The sequence below is a fragment of the Herpailurus yagouaroundi genome, unplaced genomic scaffold, assembly GCF_014898765.1.
Source record: "Herpailurus yagouaroundi ecotype Mexico unplaced genomic scaffold, PumYag 29, whole genome shotgun sequence".
Taxonomy (NCBI): Eukaryota; Metazoa; Chordata; class Mammalia; order Carnivora; family Felidae; genus Herpailurus; species Herpailurus yagouaroundi.
Window position 1 is genome coordinate 40,446,461 of NW_024412377.1, and position 25,942 is coordinate 40,472,402.

General features: G+C 41.0%; 1 long non-coding RNA gene across 1 annotated transcript in view; it reads right to left on the minus strand.

Moving 5' to 3' along the window:
• Nucleotides 1–293: 293 nt before the first annotated feature.
• The window catches only part of LOC121044591 (uncharacterized), a 122,410-nt gene continuing 96,761 nt past the window's right edge, over nucleotides 294–25,942 (minus strand). Inside the window, exon 4 of the long non-coding RNA XR_005797380.1 lies at nucleotides 294–829. This is a non-coding gene — a long non-coding RNA (uncharacterized LOC121044591). The remainder of the gene's footprint in view (nucleotides 830–25,942) is intronic.

Sequence of the window (25,942 nt, forward strand, 5' to 3'; positions counted from 1 at the left end):
GTGTAAGTGTGATTGGTGAGAAAACTATCGTAGACTATTGCTTTAAAACTTGATTTACACTCATTCAAGGGATTACTTCTTCAGGATACTCATTTTATCCTGTCTTTCTTTTTTTTAATTTTTAATGTTTATTTTTGAAAGAGAGAGAGACAGAACATGAGTGGAGGTGGAGCAGAGAAAGAGGGAGACACAGAATCGGAAGCAGGCTGTCAGCACAGAGCCCGACTCGAGACTTAAACTCACGAGCTGTGAGATCATGACCTGAGCCAAAGCTGGATGCTTAACAGACTGAGTCACCCAGCTGCCCTTCATTTTATTCTGTCTTTAGGCTCATTTCACATTTGGTCAATATAGCAAACTGTATCAATCAGAATCACAACAGAAAACAGATGGCACAAATGGGGTAACTGAAGGGAGGTTCAAAAGGGGCAGTTTACAAAGAAGTGGGCAAGGCTCAGGGCTAGCAATATCAGAGAGGGGTTGAAAGAGTAGGGAGGAGGAGCTGTTATCGGAACCTTGAGAAGGTCGGTTGAGAGACGCAGGGACAGAGTGGAACAAAAGTCACCATACCTCTCATGTAGGACAGCTGTGCCCCCTCCAAGTGTTGGCTCAGCATTTCAGGCAGCTTCAACCTCAGGGCACCTCCATACCAGCACAAGTGTCCACAGTCCCCAGGCCAGGATAAGAGAGAGCGCAGAGAAGCCCACGCCAGCTCTTCAGTGCAGCTCACTGGAGGTGATGGGTCATGTCTGCTCGCATCTCATTGGCCAAAGCAAGTCATGTGGCCTTGCCCAGCTACGAGGGGCTGGGGAAGAATCCTCATATGCACCTAAAAGGCAAGGAGAACTAGAAACATTGGTGAAACACACAGAGAGTAGTCCCTGCTCTTTTATATTATGCTTCATTCCTTTGTATGAGAGACAGGCTCTTACCCAACCTTGGGACATACTCTAAGCTGTGCGGTCTCACGGTAGCCACTAGTCACATGCCAGTGACTGAGCACCTGAATGTGACTTGAGATGTGCTGTACTTGTAAAATATACCTCAGATTTCAAAGATGCAGCACCAAAAGAAGAATGTAAGATAGCTTATTAATGACTTCTAATATTGATTATAGGTGGAAGGATAATACTTTTGAAATACTGGGTTAAATAAAAATACATTATTATTTATTAATTTTATCTATTTTTACTTTAAAAAAATTTTTTTTAAGTTTATTTATTTCAAGAAAGAAAGTGTGAGTGGTGGGGTGGGGAAGAGGGAGAGGGAGAGACAGAGAATCCCAAGCAGGCTCCCCACTGCCAGCACAGAGCCCCACGTGGGCTTCAAACTCACGAAACTGAGATCACGACCAGAGCCAAAAAATCAAAAGTTGGACACTTAACCGACTGAGCCACAGAGGTGCCCCATCTATTTTTATTTTCTAAAATGTGGTTTCTAGATAACTTTGTATGCAGCTTCTGTTTGTGGTTTGCATTATTTTGCTATTGAACTGTGCTGTTCTAGAGAGTTCTCTTGGTTCCCAGGAGGGTTTCTAATAGAGAGAAAGAATTACCAGCTTCTGCTAGAATTCTCCATAGGATGAATCATTGCTTTAATTACTCCTGTAGCTAAGTAGCTACCCAAGTAATAAGGTTTTCTTCTTTTATTTTAATGTCTAATTTAAATTTCTTTATAAAAATTCAGGATCAGTTTTTTTTTTCTCTCCTCCATAAAGGCAAAGCACAGGTGGTTCATAGAGACTATTATTCCATGTAGAGTCTTTTTTATAAAACATATTTAAATGTCACTCAGTTTCATTAAAACAAAGGAGCCATTCAGCAAATGTGCTGCTTTTTTAGTTTCTTACTTTTTCATGGAAACTCATTTTGAAGACTTTGTCTACTTTTTTATTTGGAAAGAGAGTACAGAGAAAGTTGTTACCTTTACCTTTTCCTACATATCGAGAGCTGAAGTTGTTAGTTCTCAAATTTTCTTGGAAATATGGTCACACAGTAACTATTCTACAACCTGTGCCAGAGATGCCCCCTCCGTCCCTTCGGTCCCCTCCCTTCCCCTAGACCCAGCTCTCTGCCCCGGAGGCTGACCTGCTGGTCTACACTAAGTGGTCTGCAAGGGAGAGTTCTGGTAGAGACTAGAAGGGAGTGGAGCAGGGTCAGGGTATTTATTCACCTGCGAGGTAGCCTCTGGCTGTGTATTTAGGGTTGAGTCAGGAAAAGGGCAACACTCTAAATAGAAGAGTTTAATACAGAAATTAGAGTACTGACTGAGTGCCACTGCTCCCTTTCATGACTGCAGGTTCTACTGCTCACTCTGCTCAGCCTTGTGGGTCTAGGAGTGGTGACAGCTTTGCTGTTCCTACTCTCAGGTGACTGCCCTATCCCTTGTGACTCCCTAATAGTCCCCTGAGTGCCCTTGAAGTGAGCATGCCATCTGCATTCTACAGCAACCGCAACACCAGGTGCTCGGGCATCCTGTGGGAGGGCTACATCCAAACAAGAGGTCGTTGAGTGTCAGGACCCAGAGGGGCACCATTTTGAAGATATTTGCTCAAGTCTAGGAACATAAGATAGCTTTTCATATATTTCTGGCTGATATTTTTAAAAGCCTTTACAATGTCTTGTTGGAACAACAAACTCTAATATGACTAAGGTAAGAAAGAAAGTTATCAGGATGCATTTTTATATGTTGTAGTTTTTTTCTTTGGCAAAGAAATGTCAATATTTGAACCACACATTAAGTTCTATACTCATCAGTTCTTGGTCTTCCAAGTATATCCTGTACTTCTTAAAAAAATTTTTTTTAATGTTTATTTATTTTTGACAGAGAGAGAGAGAGACAGAGTGCGAGGGGGGGAGACACAGAATCTGAAGCGGGATCCAGGCTCTGAGCTGTCGGCACAGAGGCCGATGCAGGGCTCCAACTCACAAACCACGGGATCATGACCTGAGCCGAAGTCAGATGCTTAATTGACTAATCCACCCAGGCGCCCCTACTTGAACTTATTTTAGATGGGAGGTTGAAAAATTTACTTTGTTTCCCCACCTGTACAATGAGGAGTTTAAGACTAGATGATCTTAAATATCCCTGTGCACTAACATTCTGTAAGTCTATGATATTTCTGTCAAATTTGTAAAAGAGTTGTTTGGCTCAGGTGAGGTGAAGGTGCAACTGTTTTCAATTGTCCTGCATCTGGGCTCACCCAACACCAGCCACCTCTACCATGCCTAAGTTTGACCCCAACGAGATCAAAGTTGTATACCGGAAGTGCACCAGTGGGGAAGTGGTGCCATATCATTTGCCCTGGCCCAGTAGACTCGCTCCCAGGATCTGTCTCCAACAAACGTTGGTGATGACTTTGCCAAGGCACCAATGATTGAAAGGGTCTGAGGATTACAATGAAAATGACCGTTCAGAACGTACAGGCCCAGATTGAAGTGGTCCTTTCTGCCTCTGCCCTGATTATCCAAGCCCTCAAGGAACCGCCAAGAGACAGAAAGCAGCACAAAAACATTAAGCACAGTGAAAATACCTCTTTTGATGAGCTTGTCAACATTGCCCGACAGATGCAGCACCGATCTTTAGCCAGAGAACTCTCTAGAACCATGAAAGAGATTCTGGGAACTGCTCAATCAGTGGGCTGCAATGTTGATGGCTGCTACCCTTATGGCATCATAGATGACATCAACAGTGGTGCAGTATAATATCCAGCTAGTTAAGAACTACAAAGGTGGGGCGCCTGGGTGGCGCAGTCGGTTAAGCGTCCGACTTCAGTCAGGTCACGATCTCGCGCTCCGTGAGTTCGAGCCCCGCGTCAGGCTCTGGGCTGATGGCTCGGAGCCTGGAGCCTGTTTCCGATGCTGTGTCTCCCTCTCTCTCTGCCCCTCCCCCGTTCATGCTCTGTTTCTCTCTGTCCCAAAAATAAATAAAAAACGTTGAAAAAAATTAAAAAAAAAAAAAGAACTACAAAGGAAAACATTTCAATAAAGGATCATTTGACAACCAAAGAAAAAGTTGTGGGATATATTGGTGAGGTGAATGTGCAGACGTCTCTGGAGTATTGGGATGACTATTTTGTGAAACAATTTCATTTTCCCACTTGACCAAGAAAATCAGAGAATTATTTTTACCAATGCCCTTGAAAGCAGGACATAAAAGAATGCATGGTACTAAGAGCACCAAGCTTGGATCAGAGGTCAACAAATAATGGCCCATGAGCCAAAGGAAACATGCCACCTGTTTTTGTAAAGTTTTATTGAAACACAAGCCATGCTGAGTTGTTTATGTATGGTCTATGGCTGCTTTCTCACTACCATGCAGAATTGAACTGTTGTAACAGAAATTATATTGGCCCATAAATCTTAAAATGGTTATTATCTGGCCCTTTGCAGAAAAAGTTCGCCAATCCCTGGCTTAAAATATGTAAGCAGCTCTCTTTAAGCAAAATTCCCCACCTGGGTTTTTTAGAAGTGACGTACCCGAGACCCTAATAGTGGGTGATTAAATGTACAAATAAATGTCTATTTTGAAAGCACCTAAATTTTAACACTTGGTATGACACTTGAGAGGCAGCCTGGTAATCCTAGGATCTGATCCCAATTACATTCTTTACAAGCTTAACAATCTAATGAGAGTTACCTAATTTTTCTTAATTCTAAAATCCCATGAGCTAATACATGGAACACCTTAAATTTCTATCCGAAAGTCAAGAGTTATTAAATAGCAAGTTGACACTGCAGAAAAGGAAAATCTAGATCTATGAAGTCAGAAGGTTGGAAAATGCTTCATATGGGCACAGAGCTGAACATGCGATGTTCAGTAAATTATTGAATAACCATCTCCCTCCCAGTGGCCCTCATAAAGCCACTCTTTCAGCAAAAAAAAAACTTGAATCTCTCAGGCAGGTGACATGCTAGGAACGATGCATGGGAATGAGAAGCCAACAGTAGAATTTGGAGTGACTGCTGCCCGGCAACTGTGCGGACTAGGACCCTGGCCAGGAAGATACGGGGGTATCACAGCTCTCAAGCTACAAATGCGTCTGTAGTTGGCTCCATGAAGTTGCTCTGCAATGGAAGCTTCCAACTATGCATTCACAGGGGATTGATTTCCAAATGAGGAACAGACAACCTGCCGAGGAATACCTGTGTTCCTCAAATGTCAAAGCTGGAACTAGAAGGATTTAGAGATACACTGAAGGGGAAATCTTCAGGAACAGACTGAGGGTTAAAAGGATCATCCTTATGTATTTGTTTTCAGAACAAAAGCGTTTTTGCTTTGTTTTGTTTTGTTTTGTTTTAAAGATCATTACAAAGAAATCTAATTCTTCTCTTCTGGCTGGGCAGAGTTTAAAGTCCAACAACTCACTCCTATTTCTCTCCCTGAGCTGGAATTCAACAGATAAGAAGAGAGTCTTAATGATTAATCAGCTCAAGCGCAGCTCTAAAACAAGAAAGGGACTTTATTTTCATTTTAAAGATGAACAAACTGAGGCCCTGAGGTATCAAAACGCCTATTCGAGGTCATATAGTTCTTTTGTGCATAGTGAAAATGAATCCCTGGGGCTCTGATTTCCGCTGTACTCTTCTCCAAAGCATCCTGCTTCTCCAGAACTGAGAACTTAGGTAGACCACACTGGTCCCGCCACTGACCTACTGCATGATGTTGACATATTGGAGGATCTCTCTGTGGCTCTGTTTTCTCCTCCGTAAAATGGTCAGAACACCTACTTACCCCTCCTCATCAAGATGGTGAAGCTCAGCTGCGAACACAGACATGAAATTGTGATTCAGCGGACATGGCAGACACTTATTTTTCTGTATGAAACCCATTCCCTTCTTCCTCATTAACCTGATTTTACCCCAGCAGCCATATGTCCCAGAGAATAAATCATGCTTAAACCATGGCAGCCAATGGTGGTCCCATCTCCTTTCCAGTGACTGGACTACAGATTGTCATGTGACCCAGAACTAGTCAAGAAGATAGAGAGGAAAGCCTGGAGAGGGGTGTGGAAAACTTGAAGGAAGTTCTGTTCTACCTGGTAAAAGGCACAAATGGTGGGACACCTGGGTGACTCAGTCGGTTGAGAATCTGGCTCTTGGTTTCGGCTCAGGTCATGATCTCATGGTTTATGAATTCAAGCCCTGTGTCAGGCTTTGTGCTGACAGAGCCTGTTCAGAATTCTTTCTCTCTGCCCCTCCCCCCACTCTCTCTCAAAATAAATAAATAAAAACTTCTTTTAAAAAAGGCACAAGGGGGCGCCTGGGTGGTGCAGTCAGTTGAGCGTCTGACTTCAACCAGGTCACGATCTCACGGTCTGTGAGTTCGAGCCCCGCGTCGGGCTCTGGGCTGATGGCTCAGAGCCTGGAGCCTGTTTCCGATTCTGTGTCTCCCTCTCTCTCTGCCCCTCGCCCGTTCATGCTCTGTCTCTCTCTGTCCCAAAAATAAATAAACGTTGAAAAAAAAATTAAAAAAAAAAAAGGCACAAGTGGTAACATGAAGAAAAGTTTAAGTGTCTGGAAAGGATGCTCTTATGTGTGATGGTGAACATCATGGGTGGAAAAAAGCAGGTATCAGTGACAAGCTTGTTCACTTTTTTGACAAATACTTATGGTGTGCTCACCATATGTGAGGCACTGGGAATACAGCAGAGAGCAAGCAGACCCAAATCCCTGGCCCCATGGAGATTACATTCTAGTGATGGGGAGACAAACAAGATAAATAAGCACAATATGTAGGATATTGGGGAGAAGTGTGGAAGAAAGAGATGAAGGCATGAATAGGAACATGAGTGATTGGGGGCTGAAGGTTTAGGCAGGATGGGAAGGATCTTCATGGAGAAGAAAAGCCTGAAGGAAGTGAGGGAGTAAGCCATGGTGGAATCTGCCATTAGAGTAACCTCTCAGAGGGCACAGTAAGGTGGCTTGTGTGGCTAGAGTGGAGCAAGCAACATGGGGAGGGATAGAAAGTGTGGTCAGTGGTATCGACCGCAAGTCATGTGGAGCCTTGAAGCCACTGTGGGTCTTTGTTTCTTACTCTGAGTCACACTGGAGTCCACTGGAAGGTTTTGAACAGAGAGATGGCTTGATCAGACCTTCATTTTAGCAGGATCATTCTGGCAACTTTGTGCAACTAGGCTGAAGAGGTACAAGGGCAGACATGAACTACTCAGGGGGATATTTAATTAACTACTCCAGCCAGAGTGGTAGTGTGGAAATGTAAGAGGCAGTCCAGATTCTGCATATATTTTGAACACGGAGTTGGCAGTACTTGTTAAAGATCACATTGGGGGTTGAGGGAGTTGAGGACAACTGAGGTTTGGGGTTTCAGCACCTGGGATGGTGGAGTTGTCATTTACTAAGTGGGGAAGAGTGTGGGAAGGGTGTGCTTTGAGAGCAATGTCAGAAACTTGCTTTTCATCCTGTCTGAGATGCCAAAAGTTAGTCATCAAGATGGATATGTCATGTAGGCAGTTGGATAACAAGTACAACAAATTAGGCATTAATCAAATGGAAGAAACACCAGGAATGAGTCATAGGGAAGCATCTGGCTTACTGCAGGATGATTTCTATTTACTAACACTGATTCTAAAAAGTGAACATTTCCCCTCCATGTTTAACAAATCATTTTGGGGAAGATGTTCTCAAGATGTTTTTAGAGAACACAGGTCTAGAGGGAGAAATTTTTACCTATGCTAGCAACCTTTGTAGCAAGTATGGATGTTTTATAATGAATGATGGTAACCCCCTGGGTCTACACCTACTGAATACATATCTACCTGAAAAATTCTTTAGTGATTATGTGACATTTCCAATCTTCAGTGGATCTATAGTGAGAGTAATACAGTTTTTAGCAAGTTGCTTGTTGACCAAAAAAATATACCAAACTGTGATTTAATCTTTTGGTGTCAGGATCCCAGCCCTAGGATAAATTTAATGGAAGGACAGTGTTACCCCAATGCTTGGATTTCAGTTTAATCCTGAGTCAGTCCTGAGGTCCAGAGGACTCTTGGAGCAGACAGTCGTTACCTGGATTAGGAAGTGGTTGTTGAGCCATGAGGGCTAAATTGTGACAATGAAGATGACAGTTGTGATTGGGTCCATACGTGGATCTATTCACTTGGGCTGAATTACAAAGCAGGCACAGAATATGGTGTTCTCTCTTTCCCTCCACCCCTGCCCCTGTGTCCATCTCTGAATCTTCCACAAATCTGCTTTACCGAGTGACCTTTACTCTGTGAATGTTTAAAACTCCAATCCATTATTAGTAAAATCAAACAGAACTAAGGAATCTGGAAGACTTTAACAAAGGAGAGTTAACGTCCTCAGTGGGCTATTCATCCTTGCCTACCAGGAACAACGAAATCCCAAAAGATGAACAGGCACAAAGGACATGAGCCAACAATTCACAGAAATAATGCAAGCCTCAGGAGGTGACTCACTAGTAACCAACCCCAGAGACTTCAACTGAAGAAACAATATCACTTTTCACCTATCAAATTAGCCAAGGTTTAAAAATAGTGTTCCATGTCCCTGTGGGATGAAATCAGGATTCCTTACGGTGTCAGTCACAGTATAAATGGCAAAAACTTTCTGAGAAGTGATTTGGCGACAAGCTACAGTAGCACTAACCATGTATCTGTGCTCAGATCCTGTGATTCTATTTATTTGTGGGGTTTCTTATAAGTTTTATTCAAATTCTGTTAGTTAACATACAGTGTAATGTTAGTTTCAGGTGTACAAGGTAGTGATTCAACACTTCATACAACTCTCTGTGCTCATCACAAAGTGCCCTCTTTAATCCCCATCACCTATTTAACACATCCCCCCACCCATCTCCCCTCTGGCTACCATAAGTTTGTTCTCTATAGCTAAGAGTCTGTTTCTTTCTTGGTTTGCCTCTCTCTCTCTCTCTCTCTTTTCCACCTTTGCTCTTTTGTTTCTTAAATTCCACCTATAAGTGAAATCATATGGTATTTGTCTTTCTCTGACTTATTTCACTTAGTATTATATTCTCTAGCTTCATATCATTGCAAATGGCAAGATTTCATTCTTTTTATGGCTGAGTAATATTCCATTGTGTGTGTGTGTGTGTGTGTGTGTGTGTGTGTGTGTGTGTATGTGTGTGTGTGAATACATACCACATCTTCTTCACTCATTCATCCGTCAATGGACACTTAGGCTGTTTCCACAGTTTGGCTATTGTAGATAATGCCGCTATAAATGCCAGGGTGCATGTATCCCTTTGAATTTGTATTTTTGTATTCTCTGGGTAAATACCTAATAGTCCTATTTTTAACTTTTTGAGGGTCCTCCATACTATCTTCGACAGTGGCTGTACCGGTTTGCATTCCCACCAACCGTGCAAGAGAGTTCTTCTTTCTCCACATCCTCACCAACACCTGTTGTTTCCTGCTGTTGATTTTAGCCATTCTGACAAGTATGAGGTGATCTCTCATTGTAGTTTTTGATTTGCATTTCCCTGATGATAAGTGATGTTGAGCATGTTTTCACGTGTCTGGTGGTCATCTGTATGCCTTCGTTGGAAAAATGTCTGCTCATATCTTCTGCCCATTTTTAATTGGATTATCACTTTGGGGTGTTGAGTTTTATAAATTATTTCTAGATTTTGGATATTTTCTTTATCAGATGTGTCATTTGCAAATATCTTCTCCCATTCTGTAGGTTCCCTTTTAGTTTTGTTGTCTCCTTCCCTATGGAAAAGCCTTTTTTTGATGAAGTCCCAATAGTTTATTTCTGCTTTTGTTTCTCTTGCCTCAGGCAACATTATTTAGAAAGAAGTTGCGAGGCTGATGTCAAAGAGGTTATTGCCTGTGTTCTCCTCTAGGATTTTTATGGCTTCAGGTCTCCATTTAGGTCTTTAATCTATTTTGAATTTATTTTTCTGTATGGTATGAGAAAGTGGTCCAGTTTCATTCTTTTGCATGTTGTTGTCCAGTTTTCCCAGCACCATTTGTTGAAGAGACTTTTTCCCATTGAATCTTCTTTCCTGCTGTGTGATTGACCATATAATTGTGGGTTCATTTCTGGGTTTTCTATTCTGTTCCATTGATCTATATGTCTATTTTTGTGCCAGTACCATACTGTTTTTGTCACTTCAGCTTTGTAATATAACTTGAAGTCCAAAATGTGATGCCTCCAGCTTTTTTTCTTTTTCATGGTTGCTTTGGCTAGTGGGGGTTTGTGGTTCTATACAAATTTTAGGATTGTTCTAGCTCTGTGAAAAATGCTGTTAGTATTTTGGTAGGGATTGCATTAAATGTGTAGATTGCTTTGGGTAGTATTGACATTTTAACAATATTTGTTCTTGTAATCCATGAGCATGGAATATCTTTCCATTTCTTTGTGACATCTTCAATTTCTTTCATCAGCGTTTTATAGTTTTCAGAGTACAGGTGTTTTACCTCTTTGGGTAGGTTTATTCCTAGGTATCTTGTTGCTTTTGGTACAATTATAAATGGGATTGATTTCTTAATTTCTCTTTCTGCTGCTTCATTATTGGTGTATAGAAATGCAATATTGCATTTGTATCCTGTGACTTTACTGAATTTATTACTTCTGTGAGTATGTTTAGAAATAAATAAAAAGATGGGGTGCCTGGGTGGGTCAGTCGGTTAAGTGTCTGACTTTGGCTCAGGTCATGATCTCGTGATTTGTGGGTTCGGCCCCACATCGGGCTCTGTGCTGACAGCTCAGAGCCTGGAGCCTGTTTTGAATTCTGTGTCTCCTTCTCTTGCTGCCCCTCCCCTGCTCGCACTCTGTTTCTGTTTCTCTCTCTCTCTCTCTCTCTCTTTCAAAAATAAATAAACATTAAAAGAAAGAATTAAAGAAAAAGAAATGCAAACTGGTATAGCCACTCTGGAAAACAGTATGGAGTTTCCTCAAAAATTAAAAATAGAACTACCCTATCACCCAGTAATTGCACTACTAGGTATTTATCCAAGGGATACAGATATGCTGTTTCGAAGGGACACATGCACCCCCATGTTTATAGCAGCACTATCAACAATAGCCAAAGTATGGAAAGAGCCCAAATGTCCATCAACAAATGAATGGATAAAAAAAGATGTGGTTTATATATACAATGGAGTATTAATTGGCGATCAAAAAGAATGAAATCTTGCCATTTGCAACTACGTGGATGGAACTGGAGGGTATTATGCTAAGCAAAATTAGTCAGAGAAAGACAAATATCATATGACTTCACTCATATGTGGAATTTAAGATACAAAACATGAACATAAGGGAAGGGAAGCAAAAATAATATAAAAACAAGGAGGGGGACAAAACATAAGAGAATCTTAAATACAGAGAACTGAGGGTCACTGGAGGGGTTGTGGGTGGGGGGATGGGCTAAATGGGTGAGGGGCATTAAGGAAGATACTTGTGATGGGCCTTGGGTGTTATACATAGGGGATGAGTCACTGGAATCTACTCCTGAAATCATCATTGCACTATATGCTAACTAACTTGGATATGAATTTAAAAATAAATAAATAAATAAAATGGAAAGAAAAGAAAAAAGATGTTCAACAAAGTTATTTACAAAGCAGGCTTTAAAAAACTAATATTCATCAGTAAATGTTTAAATTATGTTTAGCCATATGGTATACTCCAAGTCATCATGGGATGCCTAAGAAAAGCTGATAAATGGTGTCAAGACAAGAAATAGGACTCATACAAGACTGCCTGACTTACATGAAAAATACACTTTGGGGCACCTGGGTGGCTCAGTCAGCTAAGCATCTGTCCAACTCTTGATTTCGGCTCAGGTCTTGATCTCAGGGTTGGTTGTGAGATCCGGCCCTGCCTCGGGCTCTGTTCTGGGTGTGGAGCCTGCTTAAGATTCTCTCCCTCTCTCCCCCTCTGTCCCTCTCCTGCCTATGTGCGTGCATACTCTCTCTCTCAAAAAATAAATTAAAAAAAAAGAAAAATACATTTTATCATATTTCCTTTAACTGTTTACAGTTACTGATATTTAGCTGTTATAATACCAGGCAACTGCTCAAGTGTCTACATGTGCCAGACCCGGCACTGAGCGCTCTACAGATATCTTCTTTTAAACAGTAAACATAAGATGAGATTTTATCTTTCTTTCCCTAACCCTTACCACTCACGCTTTTACTTTTTAGTGCAGACTATTACAAGTGGGATGACTAGCTCCCATCCTTAAAAAAAAAGGCTTATTGAAGTACATTTTACACATCATAGAATTTATCCATTTCAAGTGCACAATTCAGTGATTTCTAGTAACTTTACTGAGTGGTGCAATCATCACCATAATCCAGTTTTAGAACATATTTATTCCCACAGTAAGATTCCTCATGCCCATTTATAGTTAGTCCCCATTTACATTTCTGGCCCCAGGCAACTACTAATCCCCTTTCTGTCTCTATAAATGTGCCTTTTCTGGACATTTCATATGAATGGAATCATATAACATGTAGTCCTTTGGCCTTTTGTATCTGACTTCTTTCACTTAGCATAACATTTTGGAGTTCCATCGATGCCATAACACGTCGATAGTTTTTGCTGAATAAATCTTCCATTGTATGGATACAGCACCTCTCGTCTATCCGTTCACCAGATAATGGACATTTAGTTTGTTTCCAGTTTGGGGATATTATGAATGTATACGCGTTTTTCAGATGAAGAAACTGACTCCTAGATGCTCTGAACGCCCCCGACATTGCATAGCCAATCAGTGTCAGAGCCAGAGTTCGCTTCCAAGCTTACCCAACTCCAAAGCCCAACCACTCTATTTATTGCTAGTTACCAGAATCAGGTGATTAATTTTTCGCTTCATACTTTTGTTTGTATACATTCTACAATGCATGTTTTGTAATTTAAAACTTTGAAAGAAGTCTTTAAATATCTTTAAATTGTGAGCAATAAAATGGTGATATGTTACCTCTTCCAGAGATAGGTACATTTTATAGACAAAACATTAGTCCTATTCCTTTAGTAATACTGTCCAATTTCAGTCCTCAACAAAGGATCAACTGAAGATGGAAACCATGGCAGCAGGCTACTCCAGAAATGCTTTGAAGGTTTATCTCCAGCGCCCACTGGAGCCTCCTGGATTCTGTGTGCTCACCACTGCTGTGGAATTGTTGTGGGACCTCCAGGATCATCAGATATCTGGGGCTTCTGTTTCAAGCTGAACACTGAAGACAGAGCAAAACCCAGCTAAGTGACGGTAGTAAAACGTCCCTCAACGAAAACATTTTCTAACCAGTCTGCCCTTTCTGAAGTCAGACAGTAGTTGAATAAATCCTGATATTTTTACCGGTCCTTTTGTCTTTTATTGCTTGGGCATGTTTTATAGGCTATAGGCATTTTCCTGTATGTCTTTTATGTCACAAAGATATGAATTTTAATTAAGGTTGAAAATACATGAAAAGGTTCTTGACATTACTAATCAGCCAGGAAATGCAAATCAAAACCACAATGAGATATCACCTCATACCTGTCAGAATGGCTATCATCAAAAAAGACAAAAAGTAACAAGTGTTGGCGAGGATGTGGAGAAAAGGGAACACTGGAAATGCACATTGGTGGAGCCACTATGGAGGTTCCTCAAAATATTAAAACTAAACTACTATATGATCTAGCAATCTCATTTCTGGGTGATGAAGATCACTATTGTTGAAGAGATATTTGCACTCCCATGTTCGTTGCCGCATTATTCACGATAGCTAAGATAATGGACACAACCTAAGTGTCTGTAACAGATAAATGGATAAAGACGGTTTATTTATATTTAAGCACACAGTGGAATATTATTCAGCCATGAGAAAGAAGGAAATTCTGCCATTGACAGCAACTTGGATGAACCTTGAGGGCATTAGGTTAAGTGAAGTAAGAGAAAGACAAAAACTGTATGATATCACTCACACGTGGAAACTAAAAAGGCAGAACTCAGAGAAAGAAAGTAAATGGTTGTTATCAGGGACCGGGCAGGTAAAGGACAGGGGGAGATATTGGTCAAAGGGTAATAATTTCTAGTTAAAAGATTAAATAAATTCTGGGGATCTAATGTCCAACATGGTAATTTTAACTATAATACTGTTTCATATACTTAAATGTTGCTAAGAGAGGATCTTAAATGTCCTCACCACAATAAAAAATAGTAATTATGGGACAAGATAGACGTGTTAGTTCCTGCTTTGTATGGCATTTTTGCAATACGTAAATGTATCAAATCAAATTGTTGTATACCGTAAGCCCATACAACATTATATGTCAACTATAATCTCAATAAAGTTGGGGTAGAGGAAGAAAATACAGATCATTGGGATATGGTGGCCAGCAAGAAGGCCGCACCTCCAGATATTCACACTCTTCTTTTTTTAATTTATTTATTTTAAGAGAAAGAGAGAGCACGTGCATGTGTGTGCGCGTTCACAAACAGGGGAGAGGCAGAGAGAGGGAGAGAGAATCCCAAGCAGGTTCCACACTGTCAGCACTGAGTCCAACGCAGGACTTGAACTCACAAACCATGAGATCATGACCTGAGCCAAAGTTGGATGCTCAACCTGCTGAGCTAACCAGGCACCTCTCTCATCACTGGTTCTGGGGGAAGCCATGTCACAATCAGTTTTATGGAGAAGCTTGTGTGGCAAAGAGCCAGAGCCTCTTGCCAACAGCCATAGGTAGGAGTGAGACTTGGAAGAGAATCCCCAAGCCCCAGTCCAGTTTTCAGAGACTGCAGCCCTCGCTGCCACCTTCACCATGACATCCCTGGAGATCCTGAGTGAGATCCAACCAGCTCAGCCCCTCCTGATTCCTGGCCTTCATAAATTGAAAAAGATAATCAGTGTTTATAGTTTCTAGAGCTAAGTTTTAGGAAAATTTGTTATTTATCAATACATAAGTAATACTTAGGGGAAATTAATCCATAATTTCACAACCCAGAAATCACTGCTAACATTTTGGTATGTAATCTTTGTCTCTCTTTTTCTGTGATTTACAAATAGTTATACAACATGAATATAGAAGTGGCTATGGAAAACAGTATGGCATTTCCTCAAAAAATTAAATAGAATTACCCTATGATCCAACAATTCCTCTTCTAGGGTTATAACCAAAGGAATTAAAGGCAGGGACTCAAATGGATTTGTATAACCAAGTTCAAAGCTGCATTATTTAAAATAGCTAAAAAGTGGAAACAACCCAAGTGTCCACTGATGTATGAATGGATGAGCAAAATGTGGACTATACATACAATGGAAAATTACTCGGACTTAAAAAGGAATTGAGATTCTGATAATGCAATAACACAGATGAAACTTGAAGACATTACACTAAGTGAAATAATCCAAATGCAAAAAAACAAATATTGTATGATTCCACTCATACAAGGTACCTACAATAGTCAAATTCATAGGGACAGAAAGTGGAATAATGGTAACCAGAGACTGGGGAAGGGGTGTCATTGTTTAAATGGGTATAGAATTTGGAATGACGAAAAATTTCTGGAGATGGATAATGGTGATGGTTGCACAAAAATATGAATTTATTTAATGTCACTGACTTGCACACTTAAAAATGGCTCAAATGTTAAATTTTATGCTATGGATATTTTACCACAATAAAATATATTAATATAGAATGATACCAATTTATAACCTACCTTTATGGAGTTTCCTCAAAAAGCTAAAAATAGAACTACCTGATGACCCAGCACTTGTGCTAGTAGGTATTTATCCAAAGAATACAAAAATACTAATTCAGGGGTGCCTGACAGGCTCAGCTGGTACAGTGTGCAACTGTTGACCTTGGGGTTGTGAGTTCGAGCCCCACATTCCAAGTAGAGATTACATAAAAATAAAATCTTATGGCGTCTGGGTGGCTCAGTCAGTTAAGCATCCAACTTCAGTTCAGGTCATGATCTCACAGCACATGAGTTCAAGCCCTGCATTGGGCTCTGTGCTCACAGCTCAGAGCCTGGAGCCTGCTTCAGATTCTGTGTCTCCCTCTCTGTCTCTGCCCCTCCCCCTCTCACGCTCTATCTCCCTCTCTCTCTTTCAGAAATAAACACGATTTTTTTTAAATAATAAAATAAAATCTTTAAAAATGCTAATTTGGGGCACCTGGGTGGATCAGTCAGTTAGGCGTCAGACTCTTGATTTCAGTTCAGGTCATGATCTCATGGTGCGTGTGTCTGAGCCCCACATTGGGATTCTCTCTCTCTCTCCTTCTGTCTATGCCCTTCTCCTGTTTTCTCTCTCTCTCTCAAAATAAATAAATTTTAAAAAACTAATTCAAAAGGATACATGCACCCCAATGTGTATAAAAGCATTATCTGCAATAACCAAATTATGGAAGTGGCCAAAGTGTATGTGGACTGATGAATGGATAAAGAAGAAGTGATATTAGCCATAGAAAGGAATGAAATCTTTCCATTTGCAATGACATAGATGGAGCTAGAGACTATTATGCTAAATGAAATAAGTCAGTCAGAGAAAGACAAATACTACATGATTTCAGTCATATGTGGAATTTAAGAAACACAGCAAATGAGCAAAGGGAGAGAGAGAGAGAGAGAGAGGGAGAGAGAAACCAAGAAACAAACTCTTAATTACAGAGAACAAACTGATGGTTACCAGAAGGGAGGTGGCTGGGGGATGGGTTAAATAGGTGATGGGGATGAAGGAGGGCACTTGTGATGAACACCGGGTGTTGTATGAAAGTGTTGAATTACCATATCGTACACCTGAAACTAATATAACGCTGTATGTTAACTGGAATTAAAATAAAAACTTAAAAAATGTATAACCACCCTTTTTACTCAATATCATGAACATCCTTCCATGTCAAATAGAATGTACGTTATTCTTAACGCCTGGGTAGTGATGTATTTGATAGACCTCTTCTGACGTGGGTTTGAGGAAGACATAGAACTTGGAGTTATAGACCTGCTGACGTCTCCAACCAGGTCTCTTAGTATGGTTGCGTGTCCCTGTTTCTTTCTCTGTCTCTGTCTCTCATGTTTTTGTTGTTGTTGTTGTTGTTTTGTCTTTTGTTTTGCTGCAGAATTTGAGTCTCCCTCTCTAAAAGGTCAGGTGTTACTAAACAAACAAACAAACAAACAAAGTGGGGGATGGGAGGACTCATTTAAAACCCTCTTTCTGACAGATTTGTTCTTTCTTGCCTTGCTTCCTGCATCCCTAGTCCATCAAGTATTGTGGGACAGAAGTCCATAAACAATGAAAAGGCATTAAATAAATCTATCTGTTATCTGGTTGCTTCATTAGTCTTCCTTTTATTACAAGTCTGTTGCCTAAATTTATCCATATTTGCAATTTCCCTTATTGACTATTCTATCTCCTTCTCTGGCTAATTGAGAAGCTTTCGTTTATTTCTCTCCAACTAGCTTGGGATTTTCTTGCCAATAAAGTGCCACTTGGTGCTGCTCAGAATCTTAGCACACTTGTAGGCTCACTCTGAGCACATTCTTACCGTGCTGACATGCAATTATGGGTTAGAAGGAAGAAATGCTAATGGAGTCCTGAGAAACCTGCTCTCCGTTCCAGTTGTTACCTGGATGACAGATGTGCCCTGGCAGGATGACCGACCCTCAGTGAACTCTGCTGAGAAGCAGGATAGGAATAAGTTCGGGACGGCCCTTCGAAAGCTGCTCCTATGAATAGAGAAGAGGTTTCAAAGAGATCTTTCTGAAGTTGCCTTTTGGGGTTTGTGAATGTGCTTACACAGGTACGGGTGACCATGTGTTTGGGGCTGTGCCACACAGGAAGGATGTGTCCTGGCAGGGTCATCACAGGGCAAGGTAATCATTCTTTCCTTCACACCTCATTTTGCAGGTTCAGAAATCTGATTTTATCAGAGGTTTGTAACATGATTTGCTCAGTTACCAACAAGAGCCTTATTTGTTGTAAGAGCCTTATTTGTGGGGGGTGGGGGGGGAGGAAAGAAGAGAAAGAAAAAAAAAGGGAAAAAAAAGAATAAAGGAAAGGAAAAAAAAAAGTGGTCAGCCTGAGAATTTCCACTGAGCAGCACTTATCAGGTAGGTCAGGTCAATACTTTTCCTTCTCAATAGGGAATTTTTTTTCCCTCTTGAGTTCAGATTTTGGGTTTTTGGGGTCAGACCACCAAAAGCACAATAGTTTGTGATGTTGGGGAAGCTACCTGAACCTCAATTTCCACCCTCATGAAATGGAAAAAAATAACTATATTGTAAGATTGTGAGGAATAGGTGTAAGTACATAAAACACCTTGCACCGTTACTAGTGATGCTCACAGTAAGCTCTTCTTCCTTTTTCCTCCTCCTAGGTGGCATTAAGAAGTTTATAATCAAGGTGCACCTGGGTGGCTCAGTCAGTTAAGCGTCGACTCTTCAGCTCAGGTCATGATCTCACGGTTCATGAGTTTGAGCCCCACATCAGGCTCTGTACTGGCAGTGGGGAGCCTGCTTGGGATTGTCTCCCTCTCTCTCTGCCCCTCCCCTGCCTTGCTCTCTATCTCTCTCTCTCTGAAAATAAATAAAAATAAACTTCAACAAAAATAAAAGGAGTTTATAATCAAGTCAAAAATACCCAGGGCACCCACTCTCACAGGAATGCACTTGACAAGCCGGCATGGTGTCAGGTCCAGCTAGGCCTGGGACGCTGTGGCCTGGCCAGTTCAGCAGATGTGGGGGGCTTGTACCGTGCTAAGCACAGAGGAGGACACACGATGGCCCAGCATCGTTCCTGCCTTCTGCAGACGCATGTGCATATGCATAAACTCACAGAATCTGTGTTCGGGGGGACTGAAGTCTCACCAAAGTGTGAATCCTGGGCCTCTGGCCATCTGACATGTGAATGCCCTTTCAGGGACCCTGTGCAGGCATTGTAGGTAGCTGGAAAAATCTCTCGCATATATGTGCAAGGTCTTATTTATTCATGTGTAAGTGTGAACATACAGCATCTAGTTTCAGGAAAAAAGAACAAAACTCAAATAGAAGCTTCTTAATTTGTACTTTTGGTCTTAATAAATGATGATGAAGAAGCTATCATGGTGGGAAATAAGTTTATTGATAAAAATGATGGGGGATCTCATCCTTGGGGTGCTTGGGGTGGGAACACTGGCCCCCTGCATATGATGCATAAGGGGTGTTTCATGATTACAAACAAGAGGTTTTCCTTTCTGGGATTCTTTTTTTTTTTTCTTAAGTTTTTATTTACTTATTTTAGTAATCTCTACACCCAATGTGCGGCTCGAACTCACAACTCCAAGATCAAGAACCACCTGCTCCCCCAACTGAGCCCGCCAGGTGCTGCACTTTATAAAATCTTAAAGTAGTTGAGCTTTTGGTCATCTAGCTGCCTCCCAGTTTCAGCATCAGCCATGTTTGCTGTCTAAATGACATCCACTATTCACGTGTGTTCTTGTTAGCTTAGAGATGGTATCTCTTACTGACTGATCTGTATCCTAAAAATGGGGTTTCCATTTCTCCTGAGGCCTGTACCCTCATGTGAACAGCCAAGGAAGCAAACTTTACTGTCTACCAAGGTACTTTGATTGAGTGGATTGGTGTGCTTAGATCTAAATTCATTGCTCTTAAGCACTACTCATGTTTGCTATGTGTTATACAATATCACCACTTTATTTTCTGCCTGATTTGAAGGCATTTGAGTTTTTCCTCCTAATTGTAGAGCATTCAAAGCCTTTCCAGTTTAGCTGAATCTTACCTCTCTAGCCCAATCAATAACAAAATTCCTACCCTAGTAACAGCTTGATAGCTGATATTCCCTAAGGATATCCCAAAGGCTCCGTGACTCTGCCAGGTCTGTTCCTTTTGGGTAGAATGCCCTTATTTTCAACCTGGCCAATCTCTACTGTTCCTTCAGATCTCAGCTTGAATATTGTCTCTGTGAGGCTTTCCCCTGCCCCTTCCCCAGAGTTAGTCAAACCTCCCTCCTAAGAGCTAGTTGTCTGTACTCCAAGCATGGTGTGTTGGTTGGAAGACAAATATGCCACAACCATTTTGGAAGCTTCTTAAAGGCAAAAACCAGGTTTTCTCTGTTCTTTCCCCGATGGAGGATCCTTCATGGCCCTGAATCCTTTCTCGAGCATCTATTGTGTATGGAATCTCAAAAGATAACAGATAACAAGATTCCTTATCTCATACCAGGATGGGGGATGTGAGGCCAGTAAGCAGATCTCTCTGGGCACTTAACCTGTTCCAACACAGCCCTTTGTCGCTGCCAAGGGGGCACTTCTGATGATATTCCTCACAGTGCCAGGGCCCCTGACATCCTCTGCTAGGGGAAGGGAGGAAAAGCATAAATCTGTTCTGTAGTCTTTATGTTTTGCTTCCCTTTATACCAAAGGATTGGCAGGAGCAGGTCTGACCTCCCGATATGGATGTTAGACTTGGGGGAGCCTCTTGGATCTACTTAGTACCAAACACTCTTTTTTGTCTGGCTGTTGCCCAAACTGTTCTTGCCCAGGTGCATATAACCACTTGGGTGGGTGGCCACCTCTAGTGATTTTTAAGTTACAGGAGAGTAGAAATACATGAATCTTGTTGTTTCAGGAAATCCAGTTATCCTTCCAGTTCTAAAATAAAATCTGGCAGATGTTTGTTAAAGACTACATAATTCGTTCTTCAAAGGAAGGAAGAAAGATTAAATATTATTTACATACCTACAACTGGGATAGGCAGACATTTGGGCTTTGGAATAAGCAATGGTCTGGGGAATTTTGAAGGAAAGACAATTAAGGAAATTGCAACTCTTTGAGCTCAAACGGAAGCATCAATTAGAGAAGAAACCAGAAACGGAGAGAATGTCTATTGCCTAATTCAAGGCTGATGGACTTCCTAAGTGTTTTAGACTAGAACAAGCCCACATTTGGAAAGTGCTCTGAGCTCTTTAAATAGTAGTTCAGATATATTAGACATAATCAAATATGTAGTCACTTACAGTTATTAAACTTTTTTTCTCTTTCAAAATTCTCTGTGTTAGGGTCTAAAAATACACGTGATGTCAGAGTCACTGCAAAGTGATTGCCACTGCTTTCTATCCGTAATGGTCTACAAAAGTTGCTGCATCTAAAATAAAGTTATGTGCAAGCCTGACTTTGCCCAGCTTATATTCTGGCTATGTTGGACTATTTGAACCTGATACCCAGTATGAGATGCGTGCAGGCCTCCTGTTCACTTCCTACTGTGGATATTTCCCCCTCTGTTTTGAAATCAGAAAAAGGAAATCCAATCCTGAGGGTTCCATTCCTGGCATATTTATGCCCCAGGCAGATTGAGAGTGTAAAATAGACTTTTCACAAATGAAGAGGCATCCCGCTTTTCAGCCCAGGACAGGAATCTTCAGCTGTTGCCAAGACAACTGCAGGATTCTGGCTCGTGGACTGGCTGCCTGAGGAGTACCTCAGAGCCCCAGCCTTCTCTGCTGTCACTCACTGTCAGACCAAATGCAAAAGCCTTGGTAGTGAATTCACAGTGAGGATCGAGAATCACTCTACCAGCCTTCCAGAAACAATACGACCATCTCTGAATTATCAAAAAAAGCAGGTTGGGCCCCTCAGGAACAAGGAAGATACATAATATACTTTAAAAATAAATAATAGAATGAGACTATTGCGGCAGATACATGTCATGGTACATTTGTCAAAACTCATCCAGGAATGTACCAAACCCAAGAGTGAACCCTAATGTAATCTAGGGCCTTTGGGTCATTATGATGTACAGGTCAGGTTCATTCGTTGTAACAAATGCACCTCTCTGGTGGGGGACATGGGTAATGAGGCAGGCTGTGTGTGCTGTCGGGGCAGAGCGAGGGGTATATGCCAACTCTGTATTTTCTGCTTAGTTGTGTTCTGAACCTAAAACTATTCTACATAATAACATTATACATAAGCAAACAAACAAACAAATCAGTAAGTGGAATCATTTGAGGTGTGGGTGGGACAACTCGGAAGGGCTCAAAGCAAGGCTGTGCAGGAAAGCTGCACTAGCTGGGGTACAATGAGCACAGAAGCCTAGTGGGTATGAAAGACCCAAGGAACACTCTGCTGCCTGTAAGAACACCATGCTGCTCTCTGGGTGAGAAAACAATTTGGTTCACTCAGGCTGGGAGACTAGTCCCCCTGGGATTGACTTGTGTTTCTTGTTTATATTCATGGACGCAATGTGCAAACATGCTGGGATTTGTAAAGGTTACAAAGGAGAGAGTGTGGCCTTAAGAAAGGTGATGTTTTATATAATGGTCTAATTAATGCTGCTATCTATCCATCTCGGCCCCCTGCCTTGAGCCAGAAAACCTTACTCCCCCGTGTCTATCCAGGGCCTAGACACTAGGGACTATTGTGTAACCTCTCAAGGTGAGGTGCGTCTGCAGCTACTGCTGTTGTTCTGGGCTCCTCCCTTCTCTTTCCTAGTCTCTGGTAATAGTTTTTGTTGCAGCCACTGCGGTTGCCCTTTGCAAAGCGAGTGGGGTGTGTAGTGCCAGGGAGTAGAGGAGATTGAGTGTCAAAGGGAGGGTGAGGGGTCCCCCCCCCCCGCCAAAGAAAACAATCTGGGGAAACCTGGGGTCAAGGTGGCATGTGCTCAACCCACACCTTGCCACCCTGGGGTCCTTTCCCCACTCAAGTGGACCCATCCAATCCAATGTCTGTGATCTTGACCTTGACAGGCCTAAAATATGACATTGGTATGAAGTATTTACATTGTTGAAAACAGAAGAGCAATTAAGAGACTGGGCTTTGGAGTCAGACTGCCAAGGGGTAGAAGTTCAATTCTATCACTTATAGCTATGTGGCCCTGGGCAAATTCCTTACCATCTCGTCTCTCAGGTTCTTCACCCGTAGAATGAGGATAATAATAGCACTCACCTCACTGTGAGTGGTTGTGAGAAATAGGTGACATCATCCATGTAAAACACTCAGAGCAGCACTAGCACCCCATAATCACCCAAGTCGTCTTATGGGTGTACTATTCCTTTTCTGGCTTCCTCTTGTTTAGAACCAGGCTTGACCATCCCACTGCTTGATATAATGCACTTGGGAACACAAAGCCTAAGCCCCAAGACAAGGAACAATGTATTCTGGTACAGTGGTATTAAGTTTCAGTTTCATAACACAACTGAAAAAATAAACTGCATAAAATGTTGATACTTTTCTAGATGCCGGCAGTGACTGAAGGACAACCAACACAAATTGATTTGAATCCCTTTAGCACCAAGGCCACTTGATGAGATCTATTTCACGGCATGTTTACTATAAGAGGCGAAGAAGTTTTAGGTGATAAAATCTGTCCTATAATTTAAAAAAAGACTGTGATCATAAGAAATACTATTCTAGAGGTTGGGAAAACCTACTTTAGCTTAATTCTTATACTAGGTCTTGTTTTGAATCCATAACGAGGAGGAGGGTGTCCTCTGTCAACTTCCTTTCTGCTCTCTGTGGGCCAAGATTGTGTCTAAACATGCTTGTGAGTTGGCTCTGAGCCTGATGGACCAGACACCGGGCAAGTATAGTTCTTCTCTCCTTCTTCCTCCATGTGGTCTCCTCACCAGTCAAGAAAAAAACTGGCCTCCTGGATCACTATCCATTGAATTGGGGGGTAGATACAGAGTGGGGGTGTCTCTTGGATTTGAGTCACAACTATATTTTGCCCAGGAGGCTACTGCTTTTATTGTAGTATTAGGTGTTTACAGACATACATGCTGAGTTGCCACTTGGTTAATTTTTTAAATTATATTAATCATTCTGTGATAATAATTTAAAATGCTTCTGAAGTTACCAAACAACTACATAAAAATTAAATCCGACGCATAGCAAGATACAAGTTGGTCTTCTGCCATGTTTCAAAGAAAAATTTTTTAAAAATATATGTGGGATTTTTTTTTTTTTGTTACCGCAATGACCAAAAGAATTCCCTGTGATGGTGGGAATTTCTGTTTGCCATGCTGCCCAATATGGTAGCTACTAGCCATATGTGGGTATTGAGTCCTTGAAAAGTGACTAGTGCAATCAAGGAACTCAATTTTTAATTTTGTTTAATGCTAATAAGTTTAAATTTAAAGGTGGCCAAGCCTACCAATTGGACAATGTAAGTTTAGAACATGGATTTAACCACTCCAAATTTAATTTTATTAATGTGCTAAAGGTTTGAACTAAGCCAGTGGTTCTCACCATTGGCTGTAGAATGAAATCACTCAAACAGCTTTAAAAAATACTGATGTTTGGTCTCCCTTCCCATGCTACTTAGTGTGAAGCCTGGACATTGAGATTTTTAAAAGCCACTCTGGTAATTCTAAAGTATAATCAAGATTGGGAACCAGCATGGAAGTACATTTTCTTTAAGTTCCTTTCCAGTTCTAGATTTAGCTGCAAATTACACTGACTCCAGAATTCTATAAGGCAAATAGAGTACTTGTTACTTTAGTGTTTTGGTTGGAAATTACATATGGATATAAGCTTTTTGCAAAAGCTGTTTGTCCTAAAACTTATCTGAAACTTAATTATTTGAAAACATTAAGCCAGGCTGACCTGATGTACTCCTCTTTGGAGTTTTTCTTAATTGATACAGACCATGAGTTCAAGCTATAGATAGGAGGCTATGTGTATGTACTTGTTTGGGGATCTGACTGCAGCCTTGTGTCAAGGTTTGGCCATCTGCCTGTGAACCTGCAGGGGGTGACCTCACTGAGTTATCCAAGCTGCAAGTTCATGGAGATCTCAGTGGGAGGTCCTTGGGCAAATCACTTGGAGCACGATACAACAACTGCTGAGTTTGTATCTTCCCTGGGATTAGAAAAACAAGGTTTTTGGCCAAGACATTCTCTCTAAAGCTACCATAGACATGGTTCCAGAAAGTGTCAGGACATTTGTTCCCAGGAATTTTAGGGCCTCAAACAAACGTACAATTCTTCTAGCTAATAAATGCCTCAAAAGTTAGTGAAATAGGTATGAGTATTTAGTTTTTTAAAAATCTCTTCAGTTTTAAAATACAGTTTGACTCATAACTGGGATTTTTTTTTTGGAAGGCCTTGACTAATTGGTATTATATTTTCATTAAAGAGTAATGTACTACATCTAGCCAAATTTTAGAGATCACCCAGAAAGCAGGGAGGGAGGATCACTTTACTAGATTGCTTTATTTGCCATCATTTTAAAATAAGAGAACAGACAATGGACAATGGAACAGAACAGAGCCTGGTACCAGACTCCAAGTATCTCCACATATTTGGTGCAACAGACATGGAACTGCAGAACACTGAGGACAAGACTGTTGAATAAATCTCACTGGGAAAATGCAATGTATACATAAAAATAAAATAAAACTAGATCCATATCTCACACCAATAAACTAGTCGATTCCAAGAAGATTAAAGATCTATGTGAAAAGTGAAACTTTTAGGAAAACTGTAAGATGTAAATTAGTCTCCACTCCTTCCATCATAAAGATAAGACAAAAATGCCAATGGAAACACTGAAATTTGCACAAAATTTATAACTTCTATATATTAAGATAGCAGAAAACAAAATAGAAAGAAAAAAGTCTGGACTGGGATGATATATTTGCAACACACAGTTGACAAAATTGAAGGTTCTTACAAGGCAAGAAGACCAAAAGAAAAATGGGCAAATAATCCCAACAAACTATTCACAGAAAAAGGCATCCTATTTTCCAATAAACGTGCCTCTCTACTAATTAGGTAAATCCAATTTTATTTTATTTTTATTTTTATTTCTAAATTTTATTGTAAGTAGCCTCCACATCCGATGTGGGGCTTGAACTCATGACCCCGAGACCAGGAGTCACATGCTCTACTGACTGAGCCAGTCAGATACCGCAAGGTACATCCAATGTTAAAGTAATATATCATTTCATACCCATCAAATTGGCAAAATGTATAAAGACTGACAATATCAGGGGCTGATAAGGAAGTGGAACA